Source organism: Pseudorca crassidens, chromosome 8, assembly GCF_039906515.1.
Source record: "Pseudorca crassidens isolate mPseCra1 chromosome 8, mPseCra1.hap1, whole genome shotgun sequence".
NCBI classification, from domain to species: Eukaryota; Metazoa; Chordata; class Mammalia; order Artiodactyla; family Delphinidae; genus Pseudorca; species Pseudorca crassidens.
Window position 1 is genome coordinate 7784070 of NC_090303.1, and position 22695 is coordinate 7806764.

The 22695-nt window shown below is 37.2% G+C and overlaps 1 long non-coding RNA gene across 8 annotated transcripts in view; it reads left to right on the top strand.

Annotated features, from left to right (window-relative positions):
- LOC137228783 (uncharacterized) overlaps positions 1 to 22695 on the top strand; it is a 138965-nt gene that overhangs the window by 1530 nt on the left and 114740 nt on the right. For 7 of the 8 annotated variants that reach the window (XR_010945351.1, XR_010945354.1, XR_010945349.1 and 4 more), the window contains exons 2-5: positions 3578 to 3710; positions 8071 to 8233; positions 14790 to 14878; positions 19493 to 19577. This is a non-coding gene — a long non-coding RNA (uncharacterized lncRNA). The remainder of the gene's footprint in view (positions 1 to 3577; positions 3711 to 8070; positions 8234 to 14789; positions 14879 to 19492; positions 19578 to 22695) is intronic. The other variant, XR_010945348.1, reaches the window with a different exon arrangement.

Here is a 22695-nt window from a genome sequence, read left to right on the forward strand (position 1 = left end):
TACAGCCTTTTACCATGGAAGGGGTGCATGAAACTATACTATTGCAACATTCTTATATTTTTCATGAAGTGGTGTAGTATTAAGACTATGTTAAGAATGCAACCACTAAAGAAAAAAATTAAAAACTGCAAAGCTATATAGCTGAAAAAACAATCACGTATTAAAATGGCATTCAGAGAAATACGCAATTAACCCAAAACCCAAAAGGAGGAAGGGAGAAAAAAAAAAACAAAAAACAAAACAGGAGAACTAAATATAACCACATCTGTAATTTCATTACATCCAAATGTAATTTTTATGTTTAAAAACTCCCCTTAAAAAGCAGATGTCAAAGTAATTGAAAAAAAAACAAAGATTTAGCTATATGCTGATTATATAAGTACACTTTAAGTATAAAGACATATAGGTTGCAAGTAAATAGATGGAAATGCAAACAATAAGAAAACGTCAGAATTTGGTACTGGGGTTTGTTTATATCAAATAATATCAGATAGTGTAGACTTTAACATAGGAATTACTGGAGATAAAAAGGAAGCATTTTCATAATGATAAAAGGTATATCAATCATAATATCTTCATCAGGAAGGTATATCAATCAAATTTGTGTGCACCTAGTAACTGAGGTTAAAAATACAGGAAACAAAAATTAACAAAAAGACCACTGTACAAACAAGTAGGGGATTTTATGTCTTTGTTCCACAACTTACAGCATTAGACAAAAAAGTAAATCAACAAAGAAACAGAAGATCTGAACAACATTGTCAACTACCCTGACCTGATTAGTCTACAAGTGGAGCACTACCCCCCAGAACTGCAAATACACATCGTCTTCAAGTGCACATGGTAACTTTACCAAGATAGAACATATACTGGGTCATAAAACAAGTCTTATATTAAAAAAGTTTCAAATCATACATTTTTTTCTGACCATTGTGGAATTAAATTAGAAATCTATAACAACCAGATACTTAGAAAAATCTCCAGGTATTTGGAAATTAAATAACATGCTTCTAAATAAATAATTCAAAGGGTTAAAGCAGAAATCAAGAGGGAAATTAGAAAATTATTTGAACCGAATGATAATGAGAATATAGTATATCAAACTGCAATATATCACTACACACCCTGAGAATGCTTAAAAAGGTTGACAACATCAAATCTGGGTATAAATATTAGATCAATCAGAACTGTTATCATTGTCAACAGGAGTGTAAAATGGTACCCAGCAGTTTTATAAAATTAGGTGTATACCACTCTATAATCCCTCAATTTCAATTTTAGGTATTTACTGAAGTGATATGAAAATATATTCACCAAAAGACTTGTACAAAGATATAGCCAAAAAACTAAAAGTGAGTCGGGTCCATCAACAAAGAATGGATGAACAAAAAGATGTATTTCCACAATGAAATACTATTCCACAATTAAGGGAAAATATATATATTTATGTAACACCATTGATTAATATCAGAAACATTGTGGTGAGTGAAAGAAGTCTATGCAAAAGACCGCATACTGTAAATAATATTTGTAAGAAGTTCCAGACAAGGCAAAATTAATATATGTTGAAAACAGTGTTTGGGCATAGGGATTAAGACGGAGGACGAGAGAACTCAGGCATGAAAATAATGTAACTTGACAAGGATTAGGGTTACACAGGAGTCTTAGTTCAGACTGCTGTAATAAAATACCATCAACTGGATGGCTAAAACAGTAAACAATTATTTCTCACAGTTCTGGAAGATGGAACTTCCAGATCAGGGTGCCAGCGTGGTTGGGTTCTTAGTAGAGAGTGTGGTCCCAGTTTACAGACGGCTGTCTTCATGGCATCTGCACATGGATGCTAATCCCACCATGGGGGCTCCACCCTCATCACCTGATTACTTCCCAGAGTCCCCACCTCCAAGCACCATCACATTAGCACTTCAGCAAATGAATGTGGGGCGTACAGACATTCAGTCATGGCAGCAGGTGTGTGCATTTCTCACACGACATCGAATGGTACTCATAAGGTCTGTATTCTACTTCATGTAAAGTTTACCTCAAAAAATAAAACACCATACACAAACACTGAACTCTTGCTCTAGTTAAATGATATAACCACTGACAGGAGTGAAGTGTACAGGTACAAGTATACAGTCATTGAAAGATTCTTAGGTGTAGTAGTATGGGTATTCACTGAACAATTGAACTTTTACGTATGTTTGAATTTTTTCATAATGTGGAAAAGATCTATATGCACATCACTAAGTCAAGTTTTTAAAATTTTGTTTTGACATAAATAATGTCGACTGTAAATTGTAAGTATACATAGTAGAAATTTTAAATTGCCCCTCAATTTAAAAATATCAGTGAAATATTGATAGTGTTATGTGAGATAAGCTGAATTAATGCTCCATTTAGATTCCTGAATCTCTGCTTGAAGTAAGAAAGTTTAAAAACCCTTGTATAGATATAGGATTTTTTTTAAAAACGCCAAGTTTAAATAATACACCTTCCAAGTAGGTTAAGTAATATTTTGCCCAGAGTTCTAGTCTTTTGTTCCTTAAAGTAGAAAAATATAATCTTTAATTGAAAATGGGGTATATGTTTTTTTTTTACATTTATTTTACTAACAAGCAAGATCTCTGTGCTTCTCTGAAAGAGAGTTAAAAATTATACCTCTAGGGCTTCCCTAGGGCTTCCCTTCCCACAGGCTTCCCTGTGGGGTCACGGGTTCGTGCCCCGGTCCGGGAAGATCCCACATACCGCAGAGCGGCTGTGCCCGTGAGCCACGGCCGCTGAGCCTGCGCGTCCAGAGCCTGTGCTCCGCAACAGGAGAGGCCACAACTGTGAGAGGCCCGCATACCACAAAAAAAAAAAAAAAAAATGTACCTCTATATCTTCTTTCTATAGGTTTTCAAAATGGGTACAGGTGTGCCTCGGAGATATTGTGGGTTCAATTCCAGACCAGTGCTATAAAGCAAATATCACAATAAAGCAAGTCACATGAATTTTTTGGTTTCCCAGTGCATATAAAAGTTATGTTCATACTATAGTATAGTCTGTTGTGTGCAGTAACATTATGCCTAAAAAGTGTACATTACTTAAAAAATATTTTATTGCTAAAAAGCGCTAATCATCATCTGAGCTTTCAGTGAGTTGTCATCTTTGTGCTGGTGGAGGGTCTTGCCTGGATGTTGGTGGCTGCTGACTGATCAGGGTGGTGGATGCTGAAAGCTGGGGTGGCCGTGGCCATTTCTCCGTAAAGACAGCAATTAAGTTTGGCACATGAATTGACTCTTCCTTTCACTTGAACACTTAGAGGCTGTTAATTAGCCCAATTTCAATATTGTTGTGTCTCAGGGAATAGAGAGGCCTGAGGAGAGGGAGAGAGATGGGGGAACAGCTGGTCAGTGGAGCAGTCAGGACACACACAACATTTATAAAGTTCTCTGTCTTACATGAGTGTGGTTTGTGGTGCCCCAAAACAATTACAATAGTAACATCAAAGATCACTGGTCTCAGATCCTCATAACAAATATAAAAATAATGAAAAAGTTTGAAATATCATGAGAATTATCAAACTGTGTTACAGAGACAGGAAGTGAGCAAATGCTGTTGGAAAAATGGTGCCAGTAGACTTGCCCAACACATGGGTGCCACAAATCTTCAATTTGTAGAAGTGCGGTATCTGCGAAGCACAGTAAAGTGAAGTGCAATAAAATGAGGTATGCCTGCTTTAAAACATGTAATTCTCTAATAATTATATTCTCGTTGCAGTAATTGAGCTAGTTCTATATTGGGTTACAAAATAGTAAATATCATACCACAAAATAGTAAATATGTACCACATTGGGTTACATTATAGTAAATATCACAACATCTATGTATTTGTATATGTCTGAGGGAAAGCCTTTAAAGATATAGATCTGATATAGATTTGATGATGTTTGCTACTTTAGGTTTGATACTGTTTAAATTTTTTTCCACTGACAATTTTTACTAGTTTAAATTTAAAAAAAATTTTTAAGTCCTGTTTTTTTAAGGTAATAAGATATTTGATAAAACAAGAGATAGTAAAACTCTACAGATGACTTAGTTTTCTAAAATAATTGCAAGAGAAAAAGAATCTATGAGTCAAATATATCTAAAAAGCATATTAACTTATGACAGCTTATATTTATCTTGATTCAATAAAGAAGCTGCTATTTTATACATACACTAATTATAATATTAAAAATTATTGTTAACAATTTAGGAATGATACTGTTATTGTCCTAAGCTTTAAGGTATGTGAAATAAGACTTGCTAATTGGGGAGTGGAGAGGATAGTCCACCAATTTAGTTGTTTCATAAAGTAGATTCTGCATAATAATTAAGTCTGTGGTTGTGCAGTTTTTGGTTGATGTAGCATTTTAATCCCTCATGTAGAGGCAGATGGGAAAGGTTAAGACAGTGATTGCTACCTAACCCCCTAAGTTATGTGGTACTGCTTCAGAGGGTAGAACCTGTGTAAATATGATGTCAAAATCTAACACTATAGTATGTATTTAGAGCAAATTCCATCCATATTTGGACATATAGCTGTTATCTTAATTTTTTTGGTTGTTGAGTACATCTTTTTTAAGCAGTTGTAATTATATTTTTGAAAAAACTTTTTTTTTTTTTTTTTTTTTTTGCGGTACGTGGGCCTCCCACTGCTGTGGCCTCTCCCGTTGCGGAGGACAGGCTCCGGACGCGCAGGCGCAGCGGCCACGGCTCACGGGCCCAGCTGCTCTGCGGCATGCGCGATCCTCCTGAACCGGGGCACGAACCCGTGTTCCCTGCATCGGCAGGCGGACTCCCAACCACTGCACCACTAGGGAAGCCCCTGAAATAACATTTTTATCAAAAGTAATACATGCTAATTATTTTTAAAATTCAGACAGTACAGACAAGTACAAAGAAAATGTTAAAAATCAACCGCTATCCTTTATCCAGTAAAATGCTTTGTTAACAGATGAACCCCACTCCAGTTCTCTCTCTGCAAACATACAGGTTGAAAGATATCTAGGTAAATAGCTAGAAAAAGTATACAGATATATAATAAAAATATGATCATATTAAAATTATATTTAAAATATTAAGTTTATCTGAGTTTAACAGAAGAAAAATGAACTGAAATGAAAATGAAATAATTTCCAAATTTCTGAATGTAAAATGATAAACATTTCTTTACCACATGCTATATTGCTCTTTAATTATAACTCTTAGATTAAGAGGAAACATTAGGTTGGAGTTATTATAAGGTATATATTCTTGAAATGTTTTAATTTTAGTAAAATTGGTGCCGTGCTATGATGAGAAATTTAACACACTTCCTCCCTCCTTATTCCTCTCCCCTCCAACTTCCGTTAGTGTATTGGAATAGTCCCTACACAAGGAATTAATCTCTTGGTGAAGCCCACTTTAATTCTTTTAAAACAATAAAGTAAAAATTATAAGAAAAGTAAAAATTGTAAGACCTTCACACTCCTATTAACCATCATACTAGATGTCCTCACTCATGACATAGAAAAGGGGAGGGGGGAAGGCATATAGATGGAGAATAAAAAAAACTTGTCTTTTTTCACAGATGACATGATAGTCTATGTAGAAAATCCCAAAAACTCAACAAAAAATGTCCTGGAACTAATAAACAATTACAACCAGATTACAGGATTACAGGATACCAAGTTAATATACAAAAGTCAATTGCTTTCAAATTGGAATTTGAAATAAAAAATACATCACTTTTATTAGCACCAAAAAAAAAAAAAGGGAGAGAGAGAGAGATAGGCAGGAAGGAGGCAGGCAGACATAGGTATAAATTTAACAAAATATGTGCAAGATCTATACTAAGAGAACTACAAAATTGTTGAAAGAAATACAAATGTAAATAAATGGAGAGATATTCCATGTTCACAGATTGGAAGACTCAATATTTTAAAGATGTCAGTATTTCCCAATTTGGTATTCAACACAATTCCTATCAAAATCCCAGCAAATTATTTTGGGTATCAACAAACTGGTTCTAAAGTTTATAGAAAGACAAAAGAGTAGCCAACACAATATTGAAGAAGAATAAAGTTGGAGAACTGTCACTACTAGGCTTCAAGACTTACTGTATATCTGTAGTAATCAAGACAATATGGTATTGGTGAAAGAAGAGATAAATAGATCAATTGAACAGTAGAAAATCCAGAAATAGACCCACACAAATGAGACAACTGATCTTTGACAAATGAGCAAAGGCAATTCAAAAGAGCATAGATAATCTTTTCAGCAAAAGGTACTGGAATAACTGGATATCCAGTCAGAGAACTTAGACATTTTACAAAAATTAAAATGGATCAGAGACCTAAATGTAAAATGCAGAACTCTAAAATGTCTGGAAGATAACATAAGAGAAACAGAGGTGACCTTAGGTTTGGTGATGTATTTAGATACAACACCAAAGGCATGATCCATGAAAGAAAAAGATAAGTGTGACTTCATCAAGATCGAAAACTTCTGCTCTACGTAAAGACACTGTTGAGAGAATGAAAAGACAAGTCACTGGGAGAAAATATGTGCAAAATGCATGTCTGATAAAAGACTTGTATTCAGAATATACAAAGAACTCTTGAAAGTCAGCAACTAAAAAAATTCAAAGAGAGGCAAAAGATCTGCACAAGATACCTCACCAAAAAAGATATACAGATGGCAAATACGAAAAAGTGCTCAATATCACGTCATCAGGCAATTGCAAATTAAAACAATGAGATGTGCCTATTAGAATCGCTAAAATCCAAAATACTGATAACAGCAAGTGCTAATGAGGATGTGGAGCCGCAGGAGCTCTCATGCATTGCTGGTCGGTATGCAAAATGGTGCAGTCACTTTGGAAGACACTTGGGCATTTTTTACAAAGCTAAACATAATCTGACTATACTATCCAGCAGTCACGCTCCCTGCTGTTTAACCCAAATGAGTTGAAAACGTACACAGGGATTTTTATAACAGCTTTATTTATCATTGTGAGATGTGGAGGCAACCAAGGTGCCTTTCAGTAGATGAATGGATAAACAATCTGTGATACATCCATAGAATAGAATGTTATCCAGTGTTTAAAAAAAAAAAAAAAGAGCTATCAAGCTGTGAAAAGACGTGAAGGAACCTTAAATGCGTATTTCTCGGTGAAAAAAGACAATCTGAAAAGGCTGCACACTGTTTGCTTCCAGCTATGACATTCTGGAAAAGGCAAGACTGTAAAGACAGGAAAAAGTTAGTAGTTACCTGGGGTATGGGGACAGGGAAGAAGGAATGTCAAGGTGTAGCATGGGATTTTGAGTGCCTGGAAACTTGTGAATGAACCACAATGGTGGCTACATGATGGTATGCATTCGTCAAGACTCATAGAACTGTACAACACAAAGAGTGATACCTAGTGTAAATGATGGACTTTGGTTAATAATGTATTCATCAATAGTAACAGATGTACAAGTTGTGAATAATAGGGGAAACTGCAGAGGGAGTGGGAGAGGGAGGGTGTAGTCATTTTCTGTACTTTATATTCAATGTTTTCTGTAAACCTTAAACAGTAAAGTGAGTGAAAATAAAAAATAAGACTAGGAAATGGGAAGAAACTAGTCATTCTGCTGTTTTCTTTATGCTTTATCAAAACCACTGTCAAACAACACTGAGTGTCCTGTGCTCTTTCCCTCTACTACCAGTCAGTCTTTTCTTCCCCCAAGATGATAAGAAGTCCAGCACCTCTCCCAAGACAAAGTGGATGAGATGACTTTGATCCCAAACCTAGCTATAACCAGTTGACTTATTTCAAGAAGGCAAGGGGTTCTGACCTTTTCATTGCATTCCCTGGGGCTTAAATAATGGAGCATGATGATATTCAATTGCACTTTCTTTACATCGAGCCATGGAGAGTGTTAGGAGCTGAATTGTGTCTCCCCAAAACATACATGTAGAAGTCTTAAGCCCCAGGACTTAGAATGTGATTGTATTTGGGGATGGGGCCTTTAAAGAGGTAATTAAGTTAAAATGAGGTAATTATTGTGGGCCCTATTCCAGTGTGCCTGATGTTCTTATAAGAAAAGGAAGTTTGGACCCAGGTGCAGAGGGAAGGTGGTATGAAGATACAGTGAGAAGACAGCCATCTGAAGTTAAAGAGAGCAGTCTCACAAGAACCCTTCCCTGCTGACATCTTGATCTCAGAATTCCGGCCTCCAGAATTGTGAGAAAATAAATTTCTGTTTAAGCCATCCAGTCTGTGGTGCTTTATTATGGCAGCTCTAGCAAATTGGGGCAAGTTTTTATTGCCTTTTTTTCTTCCTGTTTTCTAAAAGAAATAAAAGTTCAAGCAAGTATAATTTTTGGACACAGTAACATCACAAGAATATAAAAATCATGAAATGTTTTCCATGGTTGCACTGTAGAATTAACCTTTTAGGAAGATATTTATAGAGCTTTGTGAAAATTTATATTGAGAAAGATTGCAGATTTTAAACTATCTTTTCAAAACTATTTCTTGATCAGTTAAATTTCCTTGTCAAGTAGTTTTATTTTTTTTAAAGGTTCTTATAGACAGTACATTTCCTGAGTTCACACATGTTTGAATATATCTGTCTTTATATTTTAGTGACACGGGTGGGTATAAAATTGTCACTTTATTATTTTTAAAAATTTGGCTGAAATTAATCACTCCGTTATATCCTAGCACTAAGTGTTACTAAGGAGAAATTTGACACTGGCTTGAAATATTCCCATCTTACTTTGTCCCCTCTGTGCGATTAAAGAATTATTTCTCTATTCCTGAAATTCAGTGGTAAACAACTCTCAATAAAAACTGATATTCTGTATAATTTTTTACATAGACTATTTGATTCGTACTTCAGGGAAATTTTGTAGTAAGTTTTCTGCTTGATCTGCTGGGGTATCTGTTTAAGAAAATGACCTTTTGTTAGCTTTTCTTCTTTCTTTATATATTATATTTTCTTAATGTTTTACCTTGCTTGTTCCTCTGTTCACTGTGATTAGCTCAAGCCCTTTTGTACTTTATTATTTCAGTTTTTAACTCTATTCTGTTTCTTGCTATTTCTAATTCATTCCCTGATATTATTTTGTTCTCAATTTTTTTCTTTAGTAGTACAGTTTTGTCTTTTTTATTCTGTTTTTAAAATTTAACTGACGAGTAATCATTTTCTGGAGTTCACGTCCTTATTAAGGTTCTTTTGTCACAAAAAGTTGTAGAGAGTTTCCTTCTGTTTCTTTGAGATTTCTACTCTTTGTCTTCTTATGCTATCTTCATATCTCCTTGTATTTACCTTTCAGTAGTATGCTTGTATAATTTAAATTTAAACAATCCTTTAAAAATATTTATTATGAAAAATTTAAAGCCACAAAAATACAAGGAATGGTATAATTATGTCCTTTCTTTTCATCTTGCATATGCAGAACATAGGCTACTCTGCTTGACTTGCCCTTTGTTCTCTATAGTGTGGTCGAGTTTTCCTCAGTGTCGCTCATACTCAGAGTCCTGATTGTTTCCTTAGACCTGCAGCTCGGAAGGTGAGCATTGCTCCTGTTGCCTTCTCTGTAGCCTGAGGATGCAGGGAAATGGCATAGGCCTGGCTCCAGCTATGTTTCCTTTGCTTAAGGATATGGATTCTGTTTTCTCCTTTGACCCAGTGCCCTATCTTAATATTCGCTTGGCCCAAAGTGCACCCAGTTATTGTGTGGGTGATCCCTTACTCTCAGACTGTTCTTCCAACCCACACAGGTCTTAGAGCTGTTCTGCCCCTCCAGAGCGTCTTGCTGTAGATGCTTTTACTCCTGAAGATTTTGTTACCGAGCCCAAGCTCATACTGCTCACCACATGACAGGCCAATAAATTGAGAGACGAGTTGTTGGGATAAGAAATAATGACTTTATTCAGAAGACCAGCAGACTGAGAAGATGGTAGACTAGTGTCCAAAAGACCCATCTTGCCCAGGTTTGGGTGCTAGTTTCTTTTATGGAACAGAGAGGTGGGAGGTGAGGAGGTAACATTAAAAAGATAAGTTGTTGCAAATATTTCCTGGTTTCTGCCAGACTCCAAGGGGGTGGGTCAGTTTCTTCTTTCCTGCAGCCATTCACAGGTGGGCCTGGTCAGGATGCTTCCTGTGAGCTGAAAAAAGGGATTTATCTTAATGTTCAGGCATAGGAGGTGGGGTTCCCAGAGATGGGCTGTTATGCATAACAAAGGTTAAAGTAAAAGAAATACATCCAATATGGAGTCAGATTTGTTCTTCCCTATTACAATTTCTTTTTGAATTTTACCTGAGCTTCCTGTTCAACCCTCCAACTACTTTTCTCCAAAGTAAGAAATAATTGTGGAAATTCTCAATATTTCATTCCCTCTCTTTCTGGAGCTTAGGGTTAAGGCTAGGAAGCTATGCCAAGCCGTGCCAGAATATTTTTTTTTTCTTTTTTCACTACTTATTGAAGTCTATGGCATGAAGTTGTATGCTTTTCCTTGTTTGGTTCTTGCTCTTGAAATTTTCGCTGTGCTAATAATTATTGTTAGTTACGTTAGATGTTGGAGGAGATGAATTCTGAGCTCCTGCTTTAATTCACAATCATTGCTATTTTAATAAGAAGATTGGAGATTAAAATATCAGGCCCTGCTATCTTGTGATTGTTTTTAATCCAGAAGCTCTCTTTAACTGGAAATACAGAGATCTCTACACTATTACAAGAGGCTATTTGATATGCCTGTTTTTATCTTCTATTCACTTTCCTAGCACTGCTCTTAGCACCTACCCTCTACTAATTGATGCAATAGGAATAATTTAACCCTTAAGAAGGTAACTGTTCTAGCCTATGATATTACACCAATTAACATGGGATAATACTAGGAATAATGGTGAGAAAACAGAACAGTAGTAAAAATCGCCAAGCCAGAAGGATTGTTAAAGGACAAAGAGTTCAATTGCCCATTTTTACAGATAGAAATGGAAGGAAGTGTGGAGGATTATAAATGCAGAGTCTTGGCCTTTGAGCCAAGCTTCCTAACTCCCAGGAAGGAATTATTTTTGCATTTTATCTCTTTCTCTACTACCCCATAATGAATCCTCAGATTGTTACTTTCTAGCTGTTTTAAGAAATGAGAAATTTAATACTTAGCCCTCAGGTTAGTTCAACCCAACCTAAGGATTAAGTACCAAGGAAGGACATGATTTATTCACTGCACAAGAGGACCATCTATCTACCCACAACATCCAGCTCCCTCCATTATAGCTGGTGTTGACTCAGTGGATTATAATATCTCCTCCCTTTCTATTATTCATAATGCATACCACTTAAGACTGATAGTGCTATTAAGAGCTCTGTCAAAGGGGTTGAATATACCAGGTGAAGGAAGATTACTGGTTTGGTCAAGCATGTATAAGAACTTCAGCTTCCAGCCATGATGGAGAAACTAGAAAAAGACATGTCCTCCCATTGTTTAAAAAAAATGAAACTGGACAAAATATATGAAATAACCGCTTTCAAACACTGAGTCTTAAAATCACTCCAGCCTTCTGCCTGAAGGGCACTGTCTAAAGCAAAGCTTCAGGGTTGAGGGGAGGATCCCTTGCAGAGGTCTTGAGTTCAGGAGATTATTATTAGGGATCAAGAAGTCTGAGATGCTGGAATTTCTGGGGCAGAGCAGCATAGAGGAGGGAGCTAGATGGAGAAAGAGCTGTAGAAATCTTCAGGGTTCTCTGTGAGTCTGTTGATAAAAACTAAGCTATGCTAACATAAGGTAAAACTCCACCAGGCTGGGCTAACAATGACCAGGTGCCCTCAGATGAATCATTCCCAGAGGACACAAGATCTAGGAAACATGCAAGGTCTGACCAGCCAAATGGGGAATCTTTGTCAACTATATGGAACATTTAGTAGAAACCTCAGAAGGGTGATACCTTAGTAATAGTACTAAATTAGACATAGAGTAAACACAGAGAGGAAGGGAGGGAAGGAAGCAGCAGTCGAAGCCAAACAGGAGTTGACAGTGTTCCTGTCAACAATAACAGGGCGTTAACAATGAGTTACTTTGAAACAATTATTAAAAATATGGTCAAGGGACTTCCCTGGTGGTGCAGTGGTTACGAATTCCACCTGCTGGTGCAGGGGACTTGGGTTTGATCCCTGGTCTGGAAAGATCCCACATGCTGCGAGCAACTAAGCCAGTGAGCCACAACTACTGAGCCTGTGCTCTGGAGCCCGCGAGTCACAACTACTGAGCCCTCGTGCCACAACTACTGAAGCCTTTGAGCCACGACTACTGAGCCCACGTGCAGCAACTACTGAAACCCGTGCACCTAGAGCCTATGCTCTGCAACAAGAGAAGCCACTGCAATGAGAAGGTAGCACACTGCAATGAAGAGTAGCCCTCACTCGCTGCAACTAGAGAAAGCCCGCACACAGCAACAAAGGCACAACGCAGCAAAAAATATATATATATGGTCAAGGATTCAAAGAAAAACATCATGAAAAGATCAGTGGAAAGTATTATAACGAGATCCAAACAGAACTTTACAGCTGAAAAATACAGTATCTTAAATAATAAATTTACAGTATAAGGATAGCATCCAATGAAAACTTAAGAATATCAGTAAATGTGAACACATGGCAACAGAAACTACCATAATAGAAAAACATAAAAAAAATTCAAAAGAACCAAATTTTAGTGACCTGTAGGCAGTAAATTTTAACAACTAGCTCAATGGGGGGAAAAAGACTTGATTTATAGCATAGGCCAATTTTTATGATGTAAATACTCACACTATTGTTGATTTCAAGGTACCAATGTGACATCACTGAACACAAAATTTTCCAAATTTGATTAATTATAAACCAACACACACATCCAATAAGCTAAACAAAGAAACAAACAAATAACCAAGCTGAAGAAACAGAAAAACACAGCAAAGTATATCATTATCATAATCAAATTTTTGAAAATCGTGATTAAAAAGATCATCTTAAAAGTAGCCAGAGGAAGCAATACACAGAAACAAAGACCAAGAGCAAGCATTTCATCTAAAACCGATCACATCTTTAAACTACTGGTGCTGGTTCGGGGAGTGAACCTAGAGTTCTAAACTCATTGGAAATGTCCTTCAGAACTGAAGGATTAAGATTTCTACCTTACAAAGCTAGAAAATGAGAGAATATCAACTCCAAAGTACAAGGAAGAAAAAATAAAGATGAGTTGAAATTAATAAACCAAGGGTCGGCAAACCACAGCTTGCAGGCAAAATCTGGCTCACCACTTGTTTTTGTAAATAAAGTTTTATTTGAACATGGTTCCACTCATTCATTTACTTGTTGTCTAGTGCTGCCTTAGAGATCATATGGCTGAAAAACCTAAAATATTTATTTGGCCACGAACAGAAAACATTTACCACCTTTTTAAGTAGAAAATAGAGATAAATCAATGAAACCAAAGGATTCTTTGGAAAATCAATAAAATTGGTAAATCTATACCTAAGATGATAAAAAAAAGAAAAAAATACAAATTTCTAATACCAAGAATGAAAGAGAAGACATCACTATCAATCCTGCAGACATTAAAAGGATAAAAAGAGAATAGTACAAATAAATTTATGCTGTTAAATTTGGTAACTTAGAAGCAATGGACAAATTCTTTGTAATATAAAAATTGATAGAAAATCTGAATAGCCATGTATATAGTAAACTGAATTCATAATTAAAAATCTTTCTACAAGGAAAACTCCCAGCCCAAATGTCTTCACTGGTGGATTTTACCAAACATTTTTTTTTTACTTTTAAAAAAATTTTTTTTATTTTATTCATTTATTTTTGGCTGCATTGGGTCTTTGTTGCTGCGTGCGGGCTTTCTCTAATTGTGGTGATTGGGAGCTACTCTTCATTGTGGTGCACGGGCTTCTCATTGCTGTGGCTTCTCTTGTTGCTGAGCACGGTCTCTAGGCACGTGGGCTTCAGTAGTTGGGGCTCATGGGCTCTAGAGCACAGGCTCAGTAGTTCTGGCACACAGACTTAGTTGCTCCACGGCATGTGGGATCTCCCTGAACCCCGTTGCATCGGTAGGTGGATTCTTAACCACTGTGCCACCAGGGAAGCCCTACCAAACATTTTAAGAAGAAAAAAATAATAATAATATTCACAAACTCTTTTAGAAAATAAAGAAGAAGGAACCCTTTCCAACTCAATTTTTGAAGCTAACATCACTCTTATACCAAAACCAGACAAATACGTCAAAGAAAAAAACCTGCACACCAATATCTCTCAGGAACCTAGATGCAAAAATCATTAATTAATAAACTATTAACAAACTGAATCTAACTATGTGTAATAAGCATAATATATTATGACCAAGTGGAATTTTTCTTGGGAGTGCCAGGTTGACTTAACATATGAAAAATTAATGTAACTCAACCTTAACAGAATAAAGAAGGGGAAAATAAGTTTTCCTGCTTCAGGAGGAGAAGAAAAGGTGCATTTGACAAAATTTAGTCTGCAATTATTACAAAAACTTGCACCAAAATAGGAATAAAAGGCAACTGATAAAAGACATTTTTCTACATAATATGTACAGCTAACATCACAGTTAACAGAAAAGATTGAATCCATATTCCCTAAGATCAGGCTCCATCCCCATCACTTCTTTTCAGCCTTGCACAAGAAGTCCTTGCCAGGCTAGCCAGTACAAAAAAAGCAAGACAGCAATAAAAGGCATTTTTTGTCTTGGAAACAAAAATGTTCATTTGTTTTACTTGCAGATGACATGATTGTGTGTAGAAGTTCCTAAGGAATCTCCAGAACTTACATTAGAGCTAATGAGTGAATTAAGAAGGCCACAGGATGCAAGGTCAGTATACAACACCACTTGTATTCCTACATACTGAAAAATTAGAAAATGAAAAATTTTAAATACCATTATATTTATATACTGTCATCGAAATCATGAAATATTTAAAGATAAATTTAACAAAATATTTGCAAAACCTATTCACTGAATACTATAAAAAAATTGGTGAGAGAAATTAAAGATGTAAAGAAAAATATCATGTTCATGGATTGAAAGACTCAATATTGTTAAGATGTTAGTTCTCCCCAAATTAATAGATGCAATGCCAATCCCAATCAAAATCCCAGCTAGCTATTTTGTAGAACTGGACACGCAGATCCTAAAATGTATCGGGCTGGCCAAAAAGTTCCTTTGGTTTTTAAGTAAAAATAAAAGACACATTTTCACCAAGAACTTTATTGAACCACGTAGTCACCGTTTTGTCCCACTACCTTCTGCCATTTTTCAGGCAACTTCATAATTCCATCTTTCCAAAACTTTTTATCTTTTTGAGCAAAGAACTGTTCCAGGTGCCTTTTACAGTCTTCCAGGGGATGGAAAGTTTTTCCATTAAAAGAATTTTGTAAAGACCAAAATAAATGGAAATCTGAAGGTGCAATGTCTGATGAATACTACGGATGAATCAGAACTTCCCAGCCAAGCTGTAAGAGTTTTTGCCTGGTCATCAAAGAAACTTGCAGTCTCATGTTATTCTGATGGAAGATTATGCGTTTTCTGTTGACTAATTCTGGATGCTTTTCGTCGAGTGCTGCTTTCACTTGGTCTAATTGGGAGCAGTAGCTGTTGGAATTCATCGTTTGGTTTTCTGGAAGGAGCTCATAATAGAGGACTCCCTTCCAATCCCACCACGTACACAACATCACCTTCTTTGGATGAAGACTGGCCTTTGGTGTGGTTGGTGGTGGTTCATTTCATTTCCCCCACGATCTCTTCCGTTCCACGTTATTGCACAGTATCCACTTTTCATCGCCTGTCACAATTTGTTTTTAAAATGGAACGTTTTCATTACGTTGAAGTAGAGAATAACATGCGGAAATACGGTCAAGCAGGTTTTTTTCGCTTAACTTATGTGGAACACAAACATCAAAGTGATGAACATGACCAAGCTGGTGCGAATGATTTCCAACGCTTGGTTTGGATAATTTGAATATGTCGACTATCTCCCGTGTGATATAACGTTGATTGTTCTCAATTAAAGTCTCTGTTTGATCACTATCAACTTCAACTGGTCTACCCGACCGTGGAGCACTGTCCAGCGAGAAATCTCCAGCACAAAACTTCGCAAACCACTTTTGACACGTTCAGTCAGTCACAGCACATTCTCCGTACGTGACACAAATCTTTTTTTTTTTTTTTTTGCGTTTCAGTTGTGTTCTTATCTTTCTTGAAATAAAGCATAATATGCAGAAAATGCTGCGCTTTTTTTCCATATTCGATATTAAAATGGCTACACAAAAATTCACCAATTTTGATTTTTTTTTTAAATGCACGCTTATATGACAGCTATCACAATACAGTCTAACAAAATTGTTTCAAATGAAGTTAAAGACAACTAAGGGCAAAAAACCAAACAAACTTTTCGGCCAACCCAATATAAGGAAATGCAGAGGACATACTGTAGCCAAAATAATTTTAAAACAAGGACACATTTGGAGGATCTCAAGACGTATAGAATGAGAGTAATCAGGACAAGTCTAAGTTTTGATAAACAGATAAAAGGAATAAAATAAGGGGTCCAGAAATATGCCCATACAAATACGGTCAACTGATGTTCAAGAAAGGGGCCAAGGGGAACAGATGGTCTTTTTAAGAAAAGATGCTGGTGCATTTAGGTATCTATCTAGGAAAAAAGAAACCTCAGTACTTCCCTCTTATCATATACAAAAATTAACATGAAAAGGATCATAGGCCAAAATACAAATATTAAAACTATAAGGTTTCTAGAAAAAAACATAGGGGAAAATTTTTGTGATCTCAGTATAGGCAAAAGTTTTAGATAGGTAACAAAAAGCTATACCTATAAAAATTATTGATGAATTAGACTTCATCAAAATTTTAAATGTTTGCTCTTCAAAGGACACTTAAGAATACAAAAAGGCAAGTCACAGACTCAGAAAATATACTAACAATGCATGTATTTGGCAAAAGACATGCAGAGCATATACAAAGAAATTTATAACTCAATAATTAGAAGACAACCCAACTTTATAAAGAGGGAAGCAAATTAATCAAACATTTGACAAAATAATATATATGAATGACCAATAAGCATATGAAAAGATGCTTAACAGTATTAGTGAACAGGAAAATGCAAATTAAAATCATCATGAGCTACTACTATATATCCATCATAATGGATAATATGAATGACAACACCAAATATGAAAGATATGACTCAGCTGGAACTCTCATTGATTGCTCTGGGAAAATAAAATGGTAAGGCCATTCTAGAAAATACTTTGTCTGTTTTATGTAAAGTTAAACATCTATTTACCCTGAAACCCAGCCATCTACTTCTAAGTATTTACCAAGAGAAATGAGAACATTTGTACACACTTATTATACACATACTTTCGGAGCAGTCTTACTCAAAATAATTAAAAACTGGAAACAAGCTGTGGCCATCAACAGGAGAATGGTAAATAGAGGAGTAGTCACGCAAAGGAATAGTACTCAGGAGCAAAAATGAATGAGCTACTGATAGATGCAAAAGCATGAACAGATTTTAACAATGTTATGATGAAGAAAAAAAGCACATACTTAAATACAGGCACAAAAGAGTACATACTGTATGATTTCGTTTATATGAAATTCTAAACATCAAAACTGATCTCTAATAATAGAGAGCAGATGAGTGGTTGCCCGGGGCAGCAGCTGGGCATGGGGTTATCTGTAAATAGGCACTAGGGTACCTCTGGGAGATGATGGAAATGTTATGCAACTTGATTGTTCTGGTGGCTGCCTGGGAGTTCATTTTTGAAACTCATTGAAAACTGGTGCACTTTAAAGGGTGCATTTTATTGAGTGTAAATCATACCTCAATACAGTCTTTTTAAAAACTCTTCTTTAAATAAATAAATAAAACTTCTGTTTGAACCTTGAAACAAATGTTCAAATTTCTTTAATTAGAGAACATTTAGGAGTGCTAAAAGAAATAAGGGTTTGCTTATTTTTATCAGCAGTATCTAAGAAAGACGCAAGATGGCGATGTTACTCCAAGAAAGCATATACTCCCCCGGCCTCCTCTCAAATCAGGTTCTAGGCCCAGCACTTTCTTCTCCAGGGGCTTTCAGGAGTCTTTTCCAATATACTTAATTAATTATTGTCTACATTCCAACTATGCCAACAGATTCTTTAAATATCTCCAGAACTTTTAAAGTTCTTCTAAGCATTAAAAATTTTTCTATTGTTGTCAAAGTCAAAATTGAAATAGTTCACAATCAATAAGATTGTTGTTAGGAAGATTTATGTCTACTACAAGTTGTTACTAGCCAATTGAACTGTCTGAGATTTGTCTTACCTCTAGAAAAAGTGCCTGCATTTCGAAAATTAATACAGTCATCCCTCGGTATCTGAGGGGATTGGGTCCAGGACCCCTGTGGATACCAAAATCCAAAATCTAGGGATGCTCACGTTCCTTATATAAAATGGCAGAGTATTTGCATATAACCTACACACAAACTCCCCTATACTTTAAATCATCTCTGGATTACCTATAGTACCTAACACCATGTAAATGCTATCGTTATGTAAGTAGTTGCTTATAAGTATAATATACATGCTTTGTAAATAGTTGCCAGCTTGCAGAAAACTCAATTTTTGCTCTTTGGAACTTTCTGGAATTTGTTTTTTTGAACATTTTGGATCGTGGTTGGTCGAATCCCCGGACGCAGACCCTATGGATACAAAGGGCCTGCTGTACTTTGATTTGTATTTCAGACAGTCAGCCACTAGAGGGCAGTACAGAAACATAAATAAGATACCAAAATGCAATGTGGAAAACGCCAGTGGAATTGTGTGGTTATTACGCTATGGGCACCGGGTTTAGCGTAGGAACCAACTAGATCTTCTATAAAAAGAGACTAAAATGAGATGATTAGTGAGCACCAAAAAGCATTCATTCTATCAGAGTAAAGGGTGAAAAGAAAATGAGTACATTTCTAGAAACCATTTATTTGATTCAGAATTTTTTTGTTTAAAACATTATTTCTCAGTAATAGAGTGTCGAGGAACTCTCCTGAAGATAACTGTAATCTCGACATAATATATTTTAAACACTACATGAAGACGTAGGAGAGAGAGGAAAAGCAGGCAGATTCTGCAGGGGGGTGGACGTGGAAGGAGAGAGGTCACTTGGTAAATTTCCCATTTTTATGACTCTTCCCCTGAGAGCAGACCCCAGTCCCAGGGGTGAACCTCGTGATAGTGAAAGCAGAGGCCAGAGTTCAGGGCGGGCACGGTGATGGTGTGAGGGGAGGTGCCCTCACCTGTAGCAGCCCCACACCTGGCCCAGGAGGCGGAGCCCGGGGCTCATCCCTGCTGCTCATCCCTGCCACCGTCGGGGACACCTTGAGCTGTTCATAAACCTCCCTGAGCTTCAGTTTGTTCTTGCAGATCCTGAAGGAAAGCACATCTTTCTCATGGGTTCTTTTTGAGGATTAACGGATAATGTGTACGGGGCCTGGCACATCGCAGTTCGGTGAGTGCTGTCTGCTTCCCACTTCTCTTTTGTGGCTTACGTGGAATCTTGTGACTAATTCTCAATTTCTGAGGTAAAGTCTGGTGGCCAAACCCGCAGTCAGCTTGAGACTCTGGTCCTGAACTTTTTTTATAAAGGGCCGTGAGAAAAGAAAAAAGCTTCTCACAAGCTTAGTCTATCTTCTCATCCCCCTTTTAAAATGCAGGTTTGAAGAATAATCTGCCACATTTTTGCAGTGAGTGCTAGCTTGCGGGACCCCCTAAAAGAAGCCCTCAGATGACAGCTGCCTGTAAGGAACTGCAGGAGTTAGCACTTCCCGGGAATGTTTCAGAACCACTGCCTGTCTCCAGCTTCCTGTCACCCTGCACCCTCCAGTCTTTGTTCATCTTTATTTCCTGTGGCCTCCTACTTTCTTCTTGGTGGTTAATTTTACAGAATTTTGAGTGATCGTGTGCACCAGCTTTTAAAAGGGCTACAGCCCCTCTCTACTCTGGAATCATCTGTGATTCGCCTTGTTCCCACCTCTCCCATCCCACCAACACTCACTGCAGGTCCCGTAATTAGACTAAGCAGTCTTTGCCCCTCTACCTTTCCCCACTCCCCTGGACCACGGTGGTAGCCTCCTAACTGGTTCCCTGCTTCCCTCCATGTCACCTGCATGCCATTCTCCTCCAGATCCAAGAGTTAAACTATTAAATATGCTTATCAATTTTTATTAATCCTTCACTTTAACTTCTCCCATAGCTTCTTCTTTTTTTTTTTCTTTTTTCCCATAACTTCTTATTCCAGTTAGAACAAAACCTCATCTCCTTACCAGTCCCCTGATTACTTCTCTGAAGTCACCCCTAATACTCTTTCCCTCATTCACTGTGGTGCTCGATTTCTTTCTGTCCCACAGACATTTCAATCTCATCCTTTCATCCAAGCCACTGTTCTTGCTGTTCCCTGTGTTTGAATGTTCTTTCTCTGCTGGGCTGCCTGCCCTTTATCACTCCCGCTTTGACTCTGTTACCATCTCTTCCAAGAAGCCCTTCCTGACTGTCCTGCCTAGGTTGGTCCTGACCCAGCCTCAGTCCCTCTCGATCCAACTGCACTGTTCTGCTTCCTTCACAGCACTTATCACTATCGGAAATTGTATCTCTATCTATTTATTTGTTGCAGCACCATCCAGTTCAGATATAGAGTTTATTGAGAAAAACCTTCAAAGAAGTAGTAGAAGCAGATAGAATCTCCTTGACTCTTGTTACTTGTCAGAGCTTAGGCCGGGTGTAGATATGTCCCATGGCCAAGGTACCAATGAAGAAGGACAGTCCCCTGCAATGTTCCATACATTTGTGGTGAGTACTTTGTGGATGAGGGACAGGGTCAGAGAACATCCTTGAGATCACGTAAGTTCCCTGGCTGGGGAAGTAGCTTTGGTGGAAAGGAGGATGCTCCAGGTCATGGAAACTAGTAATTAGCCCATCCTTCTGTTAAACTGGCTCAGGTCTCCTTCCCAAGCTCTCTGCTCAGCCACCAGAAGTAGGGAGGGCCTGAGCAGCGGGGCCCATCGGCTCTGTCTCCGCATAGAGCCAGGGATGCTGTCTGTCTTGTCTGCCACTAGAACAGTACATGGAAAGGCACATAGAAAGGTAAACAAAAAATAATTTGTTGAAGGAATAAGATAATAATAGCATGAGTAATGATGAAGTAAATGACTGAAAAAGGAACTGAAAGTTAGAAGGAAAGGCCATATTTACTTGAAGTTATGTCTCGGTAGTGACAGAGGCCTGCTAAGGAGATGTCTGAATTTACGGCAGTGCTGTAACTGGGAGCAGAAGCCACAGGTGCAGGGCAGTCACTGCTGTGACTCCAGCTATTGCTCTTAAATACACAGCCAAGCTCGCGTCATGCTGTCCATACCTCATTTATAGAAATTCTAATCGTCAGCTTGACGTGCACTGTCTCTTAAATCAGCGGTGCATTCATTGGTATTGGAACCAAAGTTTCATGATCATTTTTGTAAGAGGAACAGATCGGGATTTGGGGGGAGACATCTTCCCAGTGTCTCTGTTTCATCCTAAGACTGTTTTCTTCATCTCAAACCAAGACCACATCTGCCCTGGATTGCTTTTGGCAACAAGAGTGATAATGAGGTCATTTCCACTACAATAGGGTCATTGTTGGTAATGCTTATTGCGTCGTGATCAGTTTCTGGAATGCTTCTAAATCAGCAAAGTTAGAAAAAAATTATTAAATGAAGGAAGAGTATATGATGAGCTAAATCCTGAGGAGTATGGCTAATAGCACAGTGTAAAATCCGCATCAAGTTCTTGATTAAATTCAGGTCTTGAGGATTTCTCATTATAACAAAGTTCCCTGGGGTTTAAGTCAGCATTCTAGTTTTACTTATTTCATAAATATCAATCCTTGGGGTAGATATTATTGACTCATAAAATTAATAAGATTTACTTTCATAATGTTGATAAAAATCTATAAAGTAGGCAAAACAAATCTTTTGCAGGCTCTACCGTGACCCATTTCTGGGGTCAATTTCCTCTACCAGTGTAATATCTGTTTTCAGGGCTCTTAGGGACTAAAGAATGACACATAATGGAGAAATTACACAAGTTATTTCGCTGCGTATTTCTAGAAGTCAAGTAATCTGCTGCAGTAATTTTAAAGCAATTTTCTTAAACTAACAATTAGCTCAATACAATCATAGACTCTGACATTTTACACCCTTGGCTGACGAGTCCTTAAAATTCTCTTCCACATCATCTTTCCCCATTTCTGTTCTACTCTCTTCCTGTTCCTTCTCGGACTATTTACTGATTGTTTTCTTGCTCTGATCACCTCCTAAACGTTAGTGAAACTCCACATTCAACCCACTGGTCTTCTCACTGGCCTCCAAGTCCCTCTGTCCCCCACCAAACCCTTTGTAATTTCATTTCAATATTGTGATAAACACCATCTACTTTCCAACCTCTCTCACTTACCACCACTTTCCACACCCAGTCATCAAGCCTCAGAGTATATACTTCCTCAGAACCTTTCCTATCTTTTCCTTCCTCTACATCTTCATTCTACCCAAAATCACTATAATCGCAGGTCTCTAAAGCTCGGTAGTCACTCAAGG